The sequence below is a fragment of the Cyrtonyx montezumae genome, unplaced genomic scaffold (genome assembly GCF_038088225.1).
Source record: "Cyrtonyx montezumae isolate F1298 unplaced genomic scaffold, pur_monq_1.0 scaffold_2, whole genome shotgun sequence".
Taxonomy (NCBI): Eukaryota; Metazoa; Chordata; class Aves; order Galliformes; family Odontophoridae; genus Cyrtonyx; species Cyrtonyx montezumae.
Genome location: NW_027071936.1, coordinates 37841397 through 37859455, shown reverse-complemented (window position 1 = coordinate 37859455; position 18059 = coordinate 37841397).

Genomic DNA, 18059 nt, shown 5'->3' with positions numbered 1-18059 from the left:
TCTTTCTATGAAACATGTTTTTCTTATTTCTTTCACTGTACATAAGGGAAACATATTAAATGACTGACTCACCACTGGCATAAACATTTTTGTAGGTTTGATTATAATCATCAGTTCATTCATTAAACTATTATCAGTTAGATAACAGTTTCAAATGAAAAGAAGGCACTGGAGATGGATACTCCTTTTCCCACCTGGGACACACAATGAAAACTAAAATGAGCTGTAGTTTGAACAAAAATTGTTACTTGTTACAAAGTAATCCTTAAAAATGCTGAAAATTCAGGAACCTACTTAAACGCAGGTGACCTAAAAGCATCAGCCAGGTTACAAATGTATTTAAGTTTCTGACACTAGGAAGGAAATGAGTATAATAGCAGCACTCACAGGGACAAAGCACTCTTCTCTTAGAGCTGCTGATTGGGAATCTTGGCAGGTTAGCACTCACAAGAAGCACTAAGCTTCTTAGTTCATGGTCCAGCATTGATAGAATAAGAAAAATTATTTGTGTGTCTTTTTGTACATAAAGATATATAAATATGAGTATTCAATTGCTGCTCCGAAAGTGATGCCTTCTGTTTTATTATGTTGGCCACAATTTCAGAGGCAGATGTTGGTGGTATGGAAGTAGAAGCTGCACCTTCCTGCTGACATTCCCTTACACGTTGTTGCTGTGAGATGGATGGCAGTAGAGGGGCAGTCTGACAAAACAGCATTTGACGTGAAAGTGTGTATGAAGCAAAGGTGTGTCATTGAATTTCCTGTGGAAAAAATGGCACCTGTTGATATTCATTGATGCTTCTTGAATGTTTATGGAATGCAATCAGTGGATGTGAACAGAGTGAGGCAGTGGGTAGCATGTTTCACCACAGGTGACAGTGACAAGCCATGTTCCATATGACTATGCAGTTTTTAATGAGTGTGGCGTGTAGACTTTTGTTCATGGCTGGCAAAAATATGTAGCTACTTGTGGTTACTATGTTGATAAATAATGATTTGTAGCTGAGAATTTGTTCTATCAAATAGTGTTATTGTGCTCTTTGTTGGAAATAAGTAGGAAGTATTCCTTCAGAGTGACCAATATATGTGTGTATACACGTTAGTATATGTAATTATGTATAAAATAATAAACCCCAGGGGAAAAAAAATGAAATAATTGAAATAAGATACTTTAAAGTATCTTATTCCCACAGTGTTACCCAAATGCTCAGATAGTTCACCAGCAGTACTAAAATTTCTTTGAGCTCACTGTCAACCTTTCTTACTTGACATTCCCAGCAATTAACCCCAGTGCCCTGGAACATAGCATTGCAATGAGTGACACGGAGATGTAATCGCCAGCCCTTGGGCTGCTTCTACTAAGGACTTGCTGAGTCCAGACATCATACCGGTCAGAGCTCAGGATCTTGGCTCTGCTGATAACCTGTAGCATGGCCTTTAAGATGAGTAGTTCAGCTCTGCATCCACCCTGTTTATCTAAACAGTGGGACTGTCACGGGCACACCTGGGCTGCTGTACAGTATGCACATTGGCACAGCATGGTACAGCCCATCCTCTTCCTCTGTTGTAGATGGCTGCAGATGCTGAAGCAGTATGCAAAGGCAACTTGTGACACTCAATTCTGAACTGCACTTTCACATCTTCTATTACTTACATTTAATTATGCATTAAAATACAGGAACATCTATAGTATGCTACAACGATGATCCAAGTGAATTGTTCACTGGCGTCTGAAGATCTGGGTGGTTAATATTTCCCAGCCAGTGCTCATGAAGCTGGGCATTTACCTGCACAGTTAGGTTAGGGTGGCATATTGCCCATTACTTTATGAAAAGCCTTTATATGTTAGTTTTACAACTTGAGAAGTAGGCCTTCAAGGACACTGTGACTAAATGATTGTGAAGGTCAGCATGCATTCTGCTCAAATTCAGCTCAATTCAATTTGACTTCAGTGGTATAGCCTGGGAGCAGTAAGGAGAGGCTTTTCTGTTGTCACAGTAGTAACTTGAGTGCAGTGTGAGGCAGTAGCAATGTTTAGCCACCTCTGTTTAGCAACATGCTGTGCTACGTGCCATCTAGTCCTGTAAAGTGACTGCTGCAAGTCTTCTAAGGAAAGCACTGATTACAAGGACTCTTCTTGATGATCTGACATCCCAACAACCTTACTTTGAGTGACTATATTTTATTTCTACCTTAACTATTTCATTAATTTTATAACGATTTTCTGACTTGAAAACCTGTAAATAGGAGGATTATGGATAATGGGAAAATAATTGCATGCTTTACTTGATAATCATGAAGGTAAATGAACTGAATGTACAGGCTACTAAGTATCTAAAACATGGATTTGGATTTTTCAGCTAGTGTCTGTTAATGCTAATGGTAAGAAAAGGCTCAAAACTAGCTCCGGGGCAGCAAAGCTTGACATAAAATCACCTCATTTTAGGAAAGAGCACAACTAATGAAAGTCATTCTCTGTTGCTATGTTGTTTTGTTAGTGAGTTTTCTATCCATTCAACAATTAATTTATCTTCTGCTTTCAATTACCTTGTTAACTTGTGGTTTCCTTTAATAGATATTCCTGTCTTCCTCAGCCAGGATACTTGTTTGAGGTCTCCCACTGCTCAGTGCTTATACAGTTCCTCATAAACCTTCTAAAACAGAATGCCCTTTTCTGTTTGGTTTTAATAGGTGATGCCAATTGAAATTTTTTTTCCTCTGTTTCATAAATACATCCTATTTTACTGAAGGTTCCCTGTGATGGAAACCCAGGTCGTGGTCTCAGTGAATGTTGTATTTCTCATATGCTAATAGCGTTTGCTTGCTTGACTGTGGTACATTTGTGAGTCTAAACCAACATACTCTATCTCAATGTACAAATTGATAATATTACAACAAAATCAAATAGCATAAGATTAAGTAAAAGAAGGAGAAAAAAAGAAATGTAATTATGAAATGTTGTCTGCTTGCATCCTGTGCATTTACATAATCCAAAATTAAGCCTACCTTAAACCTTCACATTTAATTTTTATTGAAGATATGAAATGCCAAAAAGATATGTCTGCTGTTATTCTTTTTTATTTTTACTGATTCTGAATTTGATAATCATCCATGACAGTCCCAAAGATTTTTCTCATACATTAGAGCCATTTTTGCTAAGCAGTATAATGCAAGGCAGGGCTGTGGTACACAGCAAACTGTATTATACTGAAATTGTATGTGGTGCTTTAGTTAAAATAGAAATCTAACCCACACTTCTATCCAGTATGTCCTCTGAGCAATTTCTCTGCGTCTGTGAAAGAAGAACAAAGTGCTTGTTCTTTGTTTGAATTTACCTGTTTATGAGTGCTTTGAGGATAGTTCTTAGTTTGCAAATATCTGGGACCTAGGGACTAATTTTCTAGAACAGCCTGCTAATAAATATAAAAGAAAACTAAGATGTCTAATGGAATATTTAATGATTGTTGATGCATTTATGCACGTTAAATGCATTAGTGGCTGTAGTAGGACCTGGATTCAGTGGCTGAACAAATTTACAAGAACTGTATTGGATGGGTTTCCTTTACCTTAGGTTGTGTGTTTTCGTGGCAATTTCTGCCCCTCACATTTTGGAATGAACTAGGAGGAGAAACATAAAGAGATACAGACAAGTCATTGTCAATTATATTTTCAAATTAAACTTGGATATCTAAAAGTTTGAGGACATTTCCTGGTGCAGACCCATATCTAAATCTCTCTACTTAAAGCTCACAGGAATAAGCTATTCCCTGAACCTTAGCATAAGCCATATCCTTGAGATTTTGCATCTTTTTTTCAGAGATTTATATGACGTTTGGAACTTTTTAAAGCTTTGGAGTATTATCTGACTTTTGGATTGGAACGAGTTGAGAATAATGAGTCTTGACTTTTTTCTTAGCTCTTGCACTGTCTTGTGATTTGACCTTGAGCCAGTCACTCGAGCTCATTTTAGGAGTTCTCTCTTATTTGGTGCTTTTGGGCTGCTGTTTGCTTATTTATTTACATAGCAAATAAAATACATTGTCTCCTTATATATAACTTCTGAAAGGAAATGAAAAGGAAACCACTGGTGTTTAATGCCTTTAGTAAACAAACTACATTGAATTCTCACCACCATTATTTTTAAAATGCTGGTTTAAACCATATGGCTCAGTTATACCATCGCTAGAAGTTGGAAAAAAAAAGTAGATAATAAATTGCTCATGATTCAAAAATGAAAAAATACCACTGCTAAAATTTATTTTAGGATTTCTGTCTGCTCTGTGTAACTTAGGGAATCTTCGCATTTTCATGAATGACAAATCTATCTTCCATTTTGCCTCCTACGAAAGGGAAAACTTTGGCATGCTCAAGTATGCCTTAAAGGCAGTGCTGCCACTGGGATCTCACATTAACATAATGATAAATGTGCTGTGTATTGCTTGAAAATGCTATGTGCCAATGTGTCAGAATATGTTTTCCCTGCACACCTCTCGATTAGCATCTTATTTACATATTGGCACAAAAAGGTTCCTGAGATAAAATAAAGTATGTTTTAATATGTTCTCCTATAAGGCTACAGTGTTGGCTCCAAAAGCAGTTATCTACTGGTGTGTCTCTCAGAGGTAGATGGGTTGAAATACACTTCTTGAAGTACCAGACCCACGTGTTTTTCAGCAAACAGCAGTTGTAGTGATACATATTCCCATTTTATTCAGGTGTTATTATTATATAATTCAGGCTCAGTGTATATTTGGAATAAAGAACTTTCTCCTATTTCCTGATCTGCCAAAGGAAGTTTAGTTTTAATAATGGCAAGAACAGACTTGGTAAATGACAAAATATTTGATTCTAGTCTGGTTTATCATTGGCCTGATCCTTGTTGGCTACCAAGCAATATAAATTGAGTTAGAAAATATTGTAAACTTCTAATGTAATGAATATATTGTGTCACCTTCTTATTTTATAGGTCATAGTAATTATTTGCTTTTTAAACTCATTTCAACAGATGATCTCATCAGAATGACTTTTCAGTATCTTGCACTATTCAGAAACTCTGTTTCCTATGTGTCTATTTCAGCTGTAGCAAGCATAAAAAACGTACGTAGTACAAAAAAAAAAAAAAAAGTGGTGAAATCTAGGTTTCTGTTAATTATATTTATATTCTTTTCAGACAAATTAAAGATGCTCTTGACACTGTAATCTTTACTTTCACTATGCTTATAAATACTTTTCACGAGAACTCCTTCAGGGCTGTAGCGGTGTATGAATGCATCACAAAAACACTCCATCCTATGTTTCAGAAACAGTGTAAGATAATATAAATAAGTAGGAACCTGCAAAAGAATGATTGGCTGAAATAATGGTGAGAATGATAGGTATCTCATTAACAGACTAAACATCTTTGTAGCATCATGGAAAAAAAAAGTATGTTTTCACATCTGATGGTAGATGTGGAAGAAGCTATTGAAAATAGCTTTAGGTAAGACAGACGTTATTTCCAGGAAGATGCTGCCTATATCTGATATCTTCTATCAGAACTTGTAAAAAGAACGTTGTAGTCATTGAGAAGCAAAGTGATCAGAGCAGGTGAGCACACTGGCCATTTAGAGAATGGAAAAACAAAAATCCTGAATCTTAGAGCTGCTATCAGGGAGTATGGACAAAAAATATCCAAAGCCCCAACAACGTCCCCTGAAGCAGGCATAGTCTGGATGCTGCATGTGGAGGTTCCAGAATAGAGAAGCAAGGGAGGAAGGAGGGGAGTGTTGGTTACCACCTTCTTGAAGGGGCACAGCAGAAACTGAAGAGAAAGATTAGATAATCCAATTTCTTCTTTCTGAGTTGGAGATGAATGAAAAAGATGGGTCAAGGGGGCAACTAAAATTGCAGTTTAGAAGAAAGAAAGATTGAGAATAGAGATAAAGCTTTCTGAAGCACTAAAATAAAAATGGTAGATTAATATGTGTTTTCACTGACTTTTACAGGTGGCTCTGAGCAAAGAGTTGGTTAAGGGTGTGATAAAGATTATTTGGAATGTTACAGTATAATGTTCAGTGAACTAATATCCCCTCAAGCAGTGAATGTAAATATAGTTGCTGATATTATATTTTTGGAGGTTACTTTAATCAGCTCTAGAGAGGACTATCTCTGGAAAGTGCTGCTCTGATGTTGAATGCTACTGGCTCCTACTGGTGAGTGTGATGTCTGAAACAAGAATAGCACATTTTAGAAAATCTGGAAGGCTGCCAGATCCAGCTGAACTCAGAGGATCATATTCTACTGTTTTTACACATGAGCAGCTGTGTTGACTTCATTAGGGTCTCATGTGTATAACAGAGTATTTTCTCCTAATATGATTATATTGGGATATTGGAATTCAGCTGTATCTAATTTATTATTGCGTTCTATCAGTTTGACTGCATCATACCTGTCAATAGCATTACAAAATTTAAAAAAGAAATAATAAATAATAAAATAATAATGCCTGTAAAGAAAATAACTTTAAAAGACAGCTGATGACTTTGGAAATGATATATTAAACAGACGAGAGAAGTAAAAAACTGATAAAAACGTCAAAGCTAGGCCACACAGTGAGGCTTAACATCTCTGCTGCCCTCTTGCTGATGGCCTGACTTAACAGCATGCTGAAGGATTTAAAATGCAGTCATAGCTGAAACATTGCAGGTGGGATTTTTGAAGCACAAGTGGAACACAATCCCGAGTCCTTGGTGGGCGGGCCAACAGTTTTTTTCTGAAATGATGCTCTGAAGCTGAAGCTCTGGTTTATGTTTTTAGCCACAGAGATGTGTTTTTTACCTTGTGTTGTGCTTTTATTGTTTTTGTGCAAGCTAATTCTAGACAACCAGTCTACATAGATGGATTCACATCTTGTATCATCAACAGGGCTGAGAATGCAACTTCAAGGAGCTCTTGCAAGAGCTGTTTTAAATTGATTATTGTACTGTTCAAGAGGCTCTAGTTACATAGTGCTCATTAGTGACAACTGAGGCACTGAATAAAGCAGACCTGTCAGACTTCCTGCCTTTGAAAAGACAGATAAATTAGTCTGGGCAGAGTGCCACGCTAGTCTGGTTATATTACTTGCAGTACTTGAACTAGCTCAGAGAGTTAGCTTGGGTATCCCTTCACAAGATGACAGTATGCTGTCCAGATGTATCCCTCATGCAGGCAAGCAGCTAATAACACTTTGAATTGCCCTTCCTTGTTCTGCTTCAGTTAAAACATTCAGGTAACTCTAAACAATAAGCTGAAATTGTTATATATTGCTTTTCTTTTTCTTTTTTTTTTTTTTGTATCTATGCTCTAAGGGAGGCCAGTGATGCTCACCTACCGCAGTGGAGATGATGGGTGGCCTTTCTAGCTGGCATTGCAGTTATTCAGTCAGGTTCTTCCTGAGGTACCCTTGTCAGCTTGATACCTTGTCAACATGATATTGAGGGAAGAGAAGAAAGGGCAGAGTCTTGCTGCTCTCTCTTTCTACGCCAGATTCTGGCTGAACCCAGAATGAAGCCATCACAATTTAGCTGATGAATATCTAGGACATATTTTACTTGTGTTTCCAATGAGCATACCTCTAGAAATTGCATAAAAACATTAGAAATAGGTAATTCATAGGTTTCTAATTTGGCTATAAAATGCACATATTCCTTCACTGTCATGGTTTTGTGGTGACATTCACTCAGAAGATGGGAAAAATATGTAATCAAGCATAGGTGGGAATGAAAGACCATCTCTGAGAAACTCAGAAGTTTCTGATAAATCGTATTTCAATTACAAATTTCATTTGGTTATTTTAGAATAGTCTATGTCAGGATACAATCTTTCACAGTAAAATGTTTCTCTTTTTTTCTTTATTTTTCCCTCCTTATATCTGAGTGAAAAAAAAAAGTAGGGAAAAGGAGACGCTTCCTTATAACTTGAGCATGGGCCAGTGATTGGATTATCACAAATTTGCACCAAGGCAGATAAGTACCAGCTACTTTATACATGGCAGAACATCCCCAGAAGGAGAGATCTGCCCCGTCTCAGAAAAGCATTCACAGAGGAGTTTAACCAAGAAAGCTTTGTCTCTGTCAAGTAGTAAGAGAAGGTGAAAATTGTTTTCCCAAGTAAATGCTTTTCCTGTGTACCTGTTTGGGCTGGATAAGGTCAAATTTGAGGCATGTTGATGAGTTGTCATTCTCTGACTTGTATTATCATGTTAGGAAATGTGTCATATTTCCTCTGTACTGACATATCATTACTCAGCAACTTCTCACTCCGTTATGTATGTATACAAGTAACTAGAAATAGATGTAGTATGGGTAAAACTGACATTAGGTCTTCCTGCATTTCTGATTAACCTGGCCCTCTTGCTAATAATCACTGAAGTAAGCTTAGGGACTCCTGATGTACAGTGGTGTAACAGAATAAACATAAACTCTGTCATATTAAAGAGCCTTAATTGTTAAGTCTGGAGATAACAGCTGGGTAAGTTTAGAAGCCTGAGTAATTTCCCACAAGAGCCCTTGACCAGTTGCTTTGTGTGGATGGGGTGAAGGGGCTTCGAGAATGCATGCCAGGCTACTGCATCATCTCACAATAATATTCACCCAGGTAGGAGCCAGAATTTAACTCTCAGCTAAAACAGACTTTTTCTACCACTCCTAATAGCTCAGTGGAGATTTGCTAGACTTCTACCAAATGCTGCTAAATAAAATTTTCCACTTCAGCAATTAATTCAACCAGAGGGAATTCTGACTACAGTACAATTGAAACTGTTCTTGCTCAGAAAATAGAAATCATTGATTCCTCTGCATTTGCGAAGGCATTGTTCTTCATCTTGCCCAATGGTCTGTGCTTTGAAGAATCCTTCCTGATTGCTACTAAATAAGTCAGTGTGGTAAAAGCAGCAAGTAGAGAATGTGTTGTTATTATTATAACCAGTCTGTCAGACACAATTGTTGGCAACTAAAATTCCCTATTAAAGGGATACCATGTGCATTCATCTAGAGTCTGGGGAGATCACTAGTCAGTTTTCAAGGTATTCTTAGCAAACACCGCTGTCCCTTTTATGATTAATTTGAATAAAGAAAGAAAAAAGCATAATGGAGGGAAAAAAATTGTAACCATAGCTAGTAAACACTTTGCAATTTATCCATGAAAGGAAGAAAGAAAAAAAAAAACCTAACTCTGTTCAGAAAAAATTAATGAGTTGCATTTGCTTGTCACGCTCCATTGCAAATATCCAATCAACATTTGGTTCTCTATCACTATGCTGGTGCTTCTTCCCTTCCAGAAAAGCCTGGCATGTTTTTCAGGATAGCACAGTCCCAAAATAGAGGCTTCTCTCTGACTCTTGGTCCTACTCTGTTCTATAGATACTTTAAGGTAGCAGGGCCTCAAAATATTTTACCCTGCTTAGCTTCCATGTGGTGATATTACAAAGACTGCTCCAAAAATAATGCCTTCTATTTTATTATGTTGACCCACAATGTCAGGTGATGTGACAGTATAGGCAGAACTTTACCACCAACATTCCCTTCCATTTTTTTGCTGTGTAGCAAATGGCAGTAGAGTGGGAGTCTGACAGAACTGGTGTCTGCCATGGAAGTGTGCATAAAGCAAAGCTGTGTCATTGAATTCCTCTTTGTAGACAAAATGGCACCCACTGACATTCATAGACGCTTGCTGAATGTTTATGGAGACTAAAGGGGGGATATGAATAGAATGAGGCAGTGGGTGGTGTGTTTCAGCGGGAGTGATAGCAACAGTGGGTCACCTCCATTCGGGCAGATTTTATGAGTGCATGCAGATTCTTGTTAATGGCTGGTGAAAATGTATAGCTAATGGTGAGGACAGTGTTGAAAAAATGTTTTGTAGCTGAGAATTTACTCTGTCAAACAACGTTATTGCGCTCTCCGCATCAATTGAGGTTTCCATGGAAATAAATAGGAGGCGTTACTTTCAAAGCAACCTACATATCTGCAAAAAGTTTTGCTAGTTAATTCTCAGTATCACCTCTTGGATATATTCAGCGTGCTGAGTCTAAGGCTTTCATAAAGTAAGTTATTATTTGTATTGTCTTATTTAGTTCAAAGAGCAAGAAGAATCTATGTTGCATTTGATGTTCCACAAATATCTCTTGAGAATTTCCATCATTACAACCTGAAAGTCTTTTCCCTGTCTGTCATTCCATTAGTGACAAAGAAAATTTTAAGTTCATGTATGTTAAAAAGGCTCATAAAGCATTACTGAGAAACTCTGAATAGAAAGCTCTGATCAGCAAGTTTTTTCTTTATCACTAAAATCCCCCATGGCCACTGAAAGTTGAGCAGCCCCTCCATCTGTTTTTCAGGCACTGAATGTAACAGTTCATGTAACTAAAGTAGCTATGACGATAGCTTCTTCCTTTCATCTTAGCAAGGGGCAAACAACTTCTTACCTTCACAGAAACTTATATATTATTTTTATTTAAGTTACAGCTTTACCTGGAGCCTCAGGTTCAAATAGAAGAAATAAATTATTGCTGTGAAAACCATTATCTAAACATGTTAAAATACAGTGTTCCACTGTAAAGAGTCTATAGACTAGGATGTGTGATGTGCAGAAAGAAATCAGAGAAGACTGAAGTTATTTATTATGTACAATATTCTCATTTGCAACCTTTCTGTCTGTTACAGATACACAGAAGTGCTGAAACACCCCATCTGTGCTAGACATGGCCTGAGGACTCATCTGGAAGTAAAGATTGTGGCGACAACTGTAGAGACACTGCAAGCTGGAGAGTCTGTGAGGGGTAAGAAGGGCCAGGGTCTTCATGTGGGATGCTGGGAGAAGGGAGGGCACTGCTCTTCTGAGGCATATGGCTTGAGGGGAGCTGGCATCGTCCATGGCCCTGGGCACTGCAGTGTGGAGTTGCAGACCCCTCCCTGCTCACTGCAGCTCCTGGTGTCATGTCAAAAACATTAGCAGCGTTAAGTTTGTGCTGGGGGTAGTTTGCCAAGTCTAACGCATTCACTAGGCAGTGATGGTGGCTGGTAATTGCTCACTGCTCCCCTCTGCATGCAGATTTTAAAAGCAATTTGAAAGTAGATGTGGCCTGGAAGAGCTTAGTCTTCCTCAAAATATTCAGCAAAGAGTTCAGATTTGAAGAGCTCATAGGTTCATAGGTACATTAGGTTGGAAAGGACCTACAAGATCATCTAGTCCAACCATCCTCCTATCACCATCCCTACCCACTGAACTACTAAATCAAATCCCTTAGCACCTCATCTAAACGCTTCTTGAACAGCGCTAGGGACGGTGCCTCAACCACCTCCCTAGGCAGGCCATTCCAGTGCCTGACCACTCTTTCAGAGAAAATGTTTCCTCAAATCTAAAGTTCACCCAAAAGAAAGTCTCAGAGCTCCTGTGGCTGGTTTCTGTCTCATAACGTACATACAAATTTTTACTTTGGTTTCAAATAATGTGCTATGTTACAGAGAGGATTTCAATAGAAAGACAGAGGTGATCCAGATCTTATATCCTGATACTCTCCCTTCTGCAAGGAAGCTTTTTTCCCCCTTTTTTTTTTTTTCACAAAGGGAGACAGATGCCTAAAACAGGTACATAACAAGAATAATGATAGAGCTGCAATTCCAAGATGATACCATAACAATTTCCTGAATTGGTGACTTACTGTGTGTGTGAAATTACTGATGTACCTGTTCGGTTTGTACAGTAATTGGTGAAAGCTGCAGAGTGTGAGACAGAACAAGATACAAGCAAAGAGATTAAAAAAACATAATTGTTCAGAGGTCCTATTTCATTGCTACTGTGATGCTGGCGCTATGTTTAATGGTGTTGTATGCTATACTGAACACCATGCAGCTTGTCTAAACATTGCTATCTACTCTATTAGTTAAAACAATGGTTCAGTGCAAGCCTTAGAAGTGATAACCTACACTGAAGTCAAGGATCTTTTAGTTTTAAATGTATTAACTCCTAGCAATGCTCATTTTACCTCCTAGCAGCAAATACTTTCAGCCTCAGAAGCCATCTCTAAGTGGCAAAAATGGTAAGCCTTGTTGTAAATGAAGCGTGGGATACACTGTCAATACAAGCTGTCCAAAACATAATGAGAATCTTTAAATATTTTATGATTTTTTTCCAATGTTCTTTCAGAGACTGAACACTCGAATGAGGTGTAACTGAGAGTAACTTACCAGATGAAGAACATAATTAATGTCTTTCATAAAAATGAATATTTTAACAGTGTAGTTGTATTATAATTGTTCAACCTCAACAAGATACTGTGATTTTTTCAGTATTCTTTTCTCCAACAGAATTCTGTTCTCAATATTACATAATCTGTAGTGAATAAGAATCTATCAGGTATGGCATCAGCTCTTAGGTGCAACTCTTTGAATGGCTGTGATGTTTGATCCAGCATTATTCTGTGGATACAATATATGTGCATTTTAATACCAAACCCAGAGAAATTGCTAGTAAAACTCCTATTGCCTTGAGTGGAAATTGGCTTTTATGCCCCCAAGGAATACTAGGCCTTTCAGGAGTTTAATATTGCTGTTAGCCTGCCTTGGTGAATATCATAGCATAGACAAGATTTTGCATGCTAAATGAACAGAGCAGCATAATACACTCTTGAAACTCTCTGATTTACTGAGAGGAAAATATTGGTAGGCTATTCCAGCATGAAGTTGCACATGCCGTAGTCTTAAATGCTTCTGCACTGTTCCGCTGCAGACCTGTAGAAGAGAGCTCTGATATGTGTGTCTATGCATGTTAGGTGTGAACTTTTCCTGCATTTGTGAGGCATATTAATATGCAATATCTTTCTTTTAATATGTGAATGACTGAAGGAGTGGCTACAGAGGAATGACCCTAAGACAATATTTTTCTGTGACTTTGGCTCCTCCAGTTGCTTCCTCCTCAAAAGGGAAAAATCAAGACTATTATTAATTATTACTATTATTGTGTATATAATGAGATTTAAGGCTGTGAGGACACCTAACTGCAACTTTCCAGTATTTAAAAAGGGATTATATAAAGGAGAGGAGTCAACTTTTTGCAAAGATAAACAGCGATAGGCCAAGGGCAAATGTTTTTTAAGCTCAGGGAAGGAAGGTTTTCACTGGATGTCATGGGGAAAGTTCTTTATGAAGAGAGGTGTGAGATGCTGGAACAGGCTGCCCAGAGAGGCTGTGGATGCTCCATCCCTGGGGGTGTTTAAAACCAGGATGGATGAGGTCCTGGACAACCTAGTCTAGTACCACATTTGGAGGTTGGTGACCCTGACTGTGGAAGGGGGGGGTGGAAACTGGGTGATCCTTGGGGTCCTTTCCAACCCAGGACATTCTATGATTCTTGGATTTAATATTTTTGATGCAGAGATACACTGGACACTATTTTCCATTGTTGTCAACGCGTATTGAGGGAGAGGGTGACAAAAAATGTAGAATGACTTTCTATGAAGATATGTTTCAGCTTCATTTCATTCAGATGGAATAACTTACTTAACATTAGTTTTTAGAAGGAAGATGATAAAGCAGAGTTTTAGTGGGTTGGTGGTTTGGAGCAGCAGGTTGGCAGGAGCTAAATAATTCTGAACAAATTCTACTGCAGTAGAAGCATGTTGCTTACTATCAATTTTTTTCTTGCTTCTCTCCATTTTTCAAGAATTCAGTTTAACTTAAGGGATTACAGTTTTGTTCTGTGTTAGCACATACATTTCTTATTTGGTGAAGATAGCAATAGACAGAACGAGGAACACACAAGTGGAAAATTTAAATTAACTGTAACATTTGAAAATATGTAAGCCTGTTAGCTAAGACAAAAAATAAAATAAAATAAAAAATAAAAATCCCTGAAGTCTATCACTTTAGGATTTTCTTCTTAGAAGATTTTTATTTTAATGAAATCTCTGCAAGCTACTACTAATCCATAGTGCTGAACAGGGTGTTTTATTTCATTTAATTGATTTTCCTCATTGCAGACAAATTGATAGAAGATTGAAAGTCATCTATTGTGCACGTGTAAATACCTTAAGATTTCTTTTTATTACGCACAGTGATTAGCTTATTAACAAATTCAGTCTGCATAATGATATGGCACTTTGAGGCATGATTCCACTTATTTGCATAATGACTAATCACCTGAGCATGGATTTACTTCAGTCTGTGTACCAAAAAATGGGTAGCTTTATTAGTATGTTTGTCTGCATTTATAGGAGTCCTACTGCCATAGTTACATTTGTTTGGCTTAACTGTTAATGACTGAAGAACAGGGCAATGCTATTGATGTAGCCACTAGCAAAGTTAGGTGTGTGGGCATCAGAAGAATTAGTTAAAGCTAGGCCTCACTTTTCTCGTTTTTCTCTTTTAACTCATGCTTTGCCAAAGCTCTCCATATGTTGCCACTGGTACTGCGCTGAAAAGGGCAGCATCATAAAATCTGTAGGCCCCTTGAAGACAAGAGGAATGTTTCATGAAGTCAGCCAAAGAATATTTATACGTATATTCATATATTCTTTGGCTTCTCCATAAATTTCATGGTATGCTCCTGCGAAGTGTTCAGAGCCTCTCAGCTCCCCGCGGCTTCAGCGAATGATGAGATTTTCTCAGCTCTGGGAAGGATTACGGTCATGTGGCCCTGCAGTCAGGACACTTCTCTGCTTCACTAGTACATTTAATTGCCCCCAAACATAGTTTTTATTCTCTGCCTCAGATACTATTCCATAAATGCACATGAGAGCAGGCAGCGTGAAAAGCCTTTTTTCCTCCTATGCATTAGAAGTGACTGAGTAACTCGTGAGGGAGAGAATGAAGTATTGCCATGTGTGAATAGTGAAGAGAGAGATCGAAAAAAAGCAAGAGTGATTTTGGGGACAGATTAAAAGAGATGTGTGATAATTGATACCAAGAGAGAAGAGAGAGGTGGAGAGTTAAAGCACATCACAGACTTTCCTTAAAGATAGCTAAGGGAAACTGAAATAAATGATCAAAGTTGCTAATAGATGAGAAAAAAAAAAAAGGCCATCTACTTCCAGCCTGGGGAGATTACGTACACAGTTGCAGAACCCTCCATAGGTAGGATGCCTAGCATGAATGAAGGACAGCTGTAGCAATTACAAAATGAACTTATGATTAATTTATGAAGTTGAAAATGTTATTCCCTGAGCAAAACATTTGATTTAAACCTTACCTCAAGTATATTATTAGCAAATACATTCAATTTTAGCTAAGGACCTTCTTTCTCTATTATATTTATTTTATCCATGGTAGATATTATTTCACATGTAACTTCAAACACTTCTGACTGCCTGAGAGCATGGTAAATATATGCAATAGTTATTTATTTGTAGGTATGGTAGTTATTTATTTCCTTGAGCAGATCAAGTCAGATGTATTTGCATAGTAAAAATATTTTTTGGTTGAATTTGGATTAAATACTGTGAATCTGATTCTTCTGTCTAAATTCTTACAAGAGGGTGTAATTTTAGACTTGAAACAACTGCTTTTGCCTCCCAAAGTTTTTCACTTGGGTTTCACTGAACAGTTCTTACTGCCTAGTCCTATTAGCAATAACTTTAATAACTAAAATTTTAATTTTACTAATAAAGTTGTGCTTTCATGTCAAATAATTTTTTTCCATGAAATAATTAAGATTTTAAAAGCATTACATAAGAATTGCCTAAATAATTGTTTACAGTTTCTATGTGATTTACTTTTATAGATATTTGTACTCATTATATTGAATCAAACCCTCAGCAAATGTAAAGTGCTATAGGTCCAAGGAAGCTATGGAAGTAAATCTGTTAAGAATCTGTTAAGGACCTAGCCTTTGTTTCATGTTTAACATCATTTACTTTGTAAGTGTACATCAGCTGACTTTTGGCCATGGGCTTTAATCTATCTAGTTTCACAGTTTGCTAGTTAGAAGTCTTCTTTTGGATTTCTTTTCTTTTCGTGTCAAAGACCCCCTGATGTGAAAATGAACTAATGAATTATTCTTGTACTGGATCTTATTAAGAAGAATCTTCCTTGATGCTGCTTTCCAATTTTCTAAACGTCTCCAAAACTTTGCTAACTGTATTATGATGATGTCAGTACAGGGGTAGTAGCAACAATGCAAGAGGAATAACTTAGTAAACAAACTATAATAAAAACAAAAACAAAACCCAACAACAAAAACACCAGCATGTGGACAACTCCCAAAACAGTAATTAGTGGAAAGAGATGCCATGTTTAGCCATGGTTAGCCACATCTGTTAGCATTCAAGGATGAGGAGTTTAAATTTCAACAGATGCCCTGAGAAGAGAGCCTGGGAAATAATTTGAATTTGAGGTTCAGTAACAGGCTACTGTGGTTCTAAGTGGCTATCAGAGTGAATTATTAAAAACTGAGCTGCAAGGTACAAATAAACTTAGTGTTACAAGAGATAGAGAGACCATATAATGGCTTGGGTTGGAAGAAGGGATGGACTCAATGATTTCAAGCGGTCTCTTCAAACTCTAAAATTCTCTGATTCTGTGACCTTAAAGATCATCTAATTCCAACTTCCCTCCTGTGGACAGAGTTGCCACTCATCAGATCAGGCTGCCCAGGTCCCCAGCCAGCCTGGCCCTTCCAGGGAAAGGGCTTCTCTGGGCAACCTGTGTCAGTGCCTCACCACAGTCTGAGTAAAGAACTTCCAACATACAATTTGACCCTCCCTTCTTCTGTTCTAAAAGTGAACCCTTGTCCTGTTGCTATCTGCCCATGTAAAAGTTGATCAGGGAAATCGGTGTTTTGGTGTCATGGGTACATTCACAGATCACCCTCAACAGCTTTTCCAAGCTCACAAATTTCATTTTTGATTCTTGAAACCAAGAGTTATGCAAAGCATCTTCCATAAGGCATATTATGACTATGTCATCTTGTCTGAATGACCAGGTAACAGCAGCACACAGGTGAGGTTTCTAAACAAATATACCTACACTATGCTCTGACCATTAAAACAAGTTTTGTTTTTTTTTCAGGGATTGGCCATATAATAAATCCTACAATGATTCTTTATGGCCCAATCAAACAGAGAAAATAGGATCAGGTTTGTATTGCATCTGTATAACTTAATTATTTTATATTAGCTTTATTAAGACTAGCAACACAACTTCTCACTTTTTTGCCTGCTGTCACCTAATAATGCCAAATTTTGTAGTTCATAAATTCAAAACAGCAAGCTACTAAAGTTTTAGAAAATAAAAGTACAAGCAGGCACAAAGCCTCACACTTGCTTTTTCCTCATACTTGTTGCCTAGGCTTCCACTTCAATTTACAATTCAGGACCATAGAGTCAATCATGTAAATGTCAACATGCAGCCTATAGCATTACTGTGTGTACAGATCAGTTCAGGCTGTGGTCCCTTGCCGTGTGTTCAGTATGCTGCTTGGTGTTCAGGATGGGCACTTTTTGTTTCAGAGCCCAGGTTGTGGATGCCAATACACTCTTGTCTACAGAGATTCTGAGAGAACAGATTACCTTTCAGCAGCTCTATATACTTTGTTTCTTCTGGTCATATGGAAGAAATGCTCATGGAGATTTGATGCTACAGGACTGGTTGCTGGAGTGAGACCCAGATTCATTTAGACTGGTTAATGTATAGACTTCAGAAGGCAACATAATTTGGCTATTTCTGATCTGCAGTAGATTGTTACTTGTAGCTCTTTTATGACATTTTCCATTTCCGGAGCCATCTGGCCCCTGTTGCAAGATACCTGCAGTTATATTAATGAACCAATCTAATAGAGCTGTACATATTAAATATACAGCAGAAGCAGCTGGTTGGTGTTTGTTGTAAGCTTTCTATTTTTCCCTAATATTTCAGCCACTATCTTCTAAAGCCTTGAGCAAGCTCCTTTGAGGAAAAAACAGGTTTTATTTCTCATCTACCTGCAAAATAAAATAAACTTATCTTTCCTAAATGAAGGTTGTCATTGAAATGGAATTTATAATCTCCATAAATGTCATTTTCCTCTGGAGTTGAAACCTTAAGTTCAGACCTTGAACAGCACTGTCA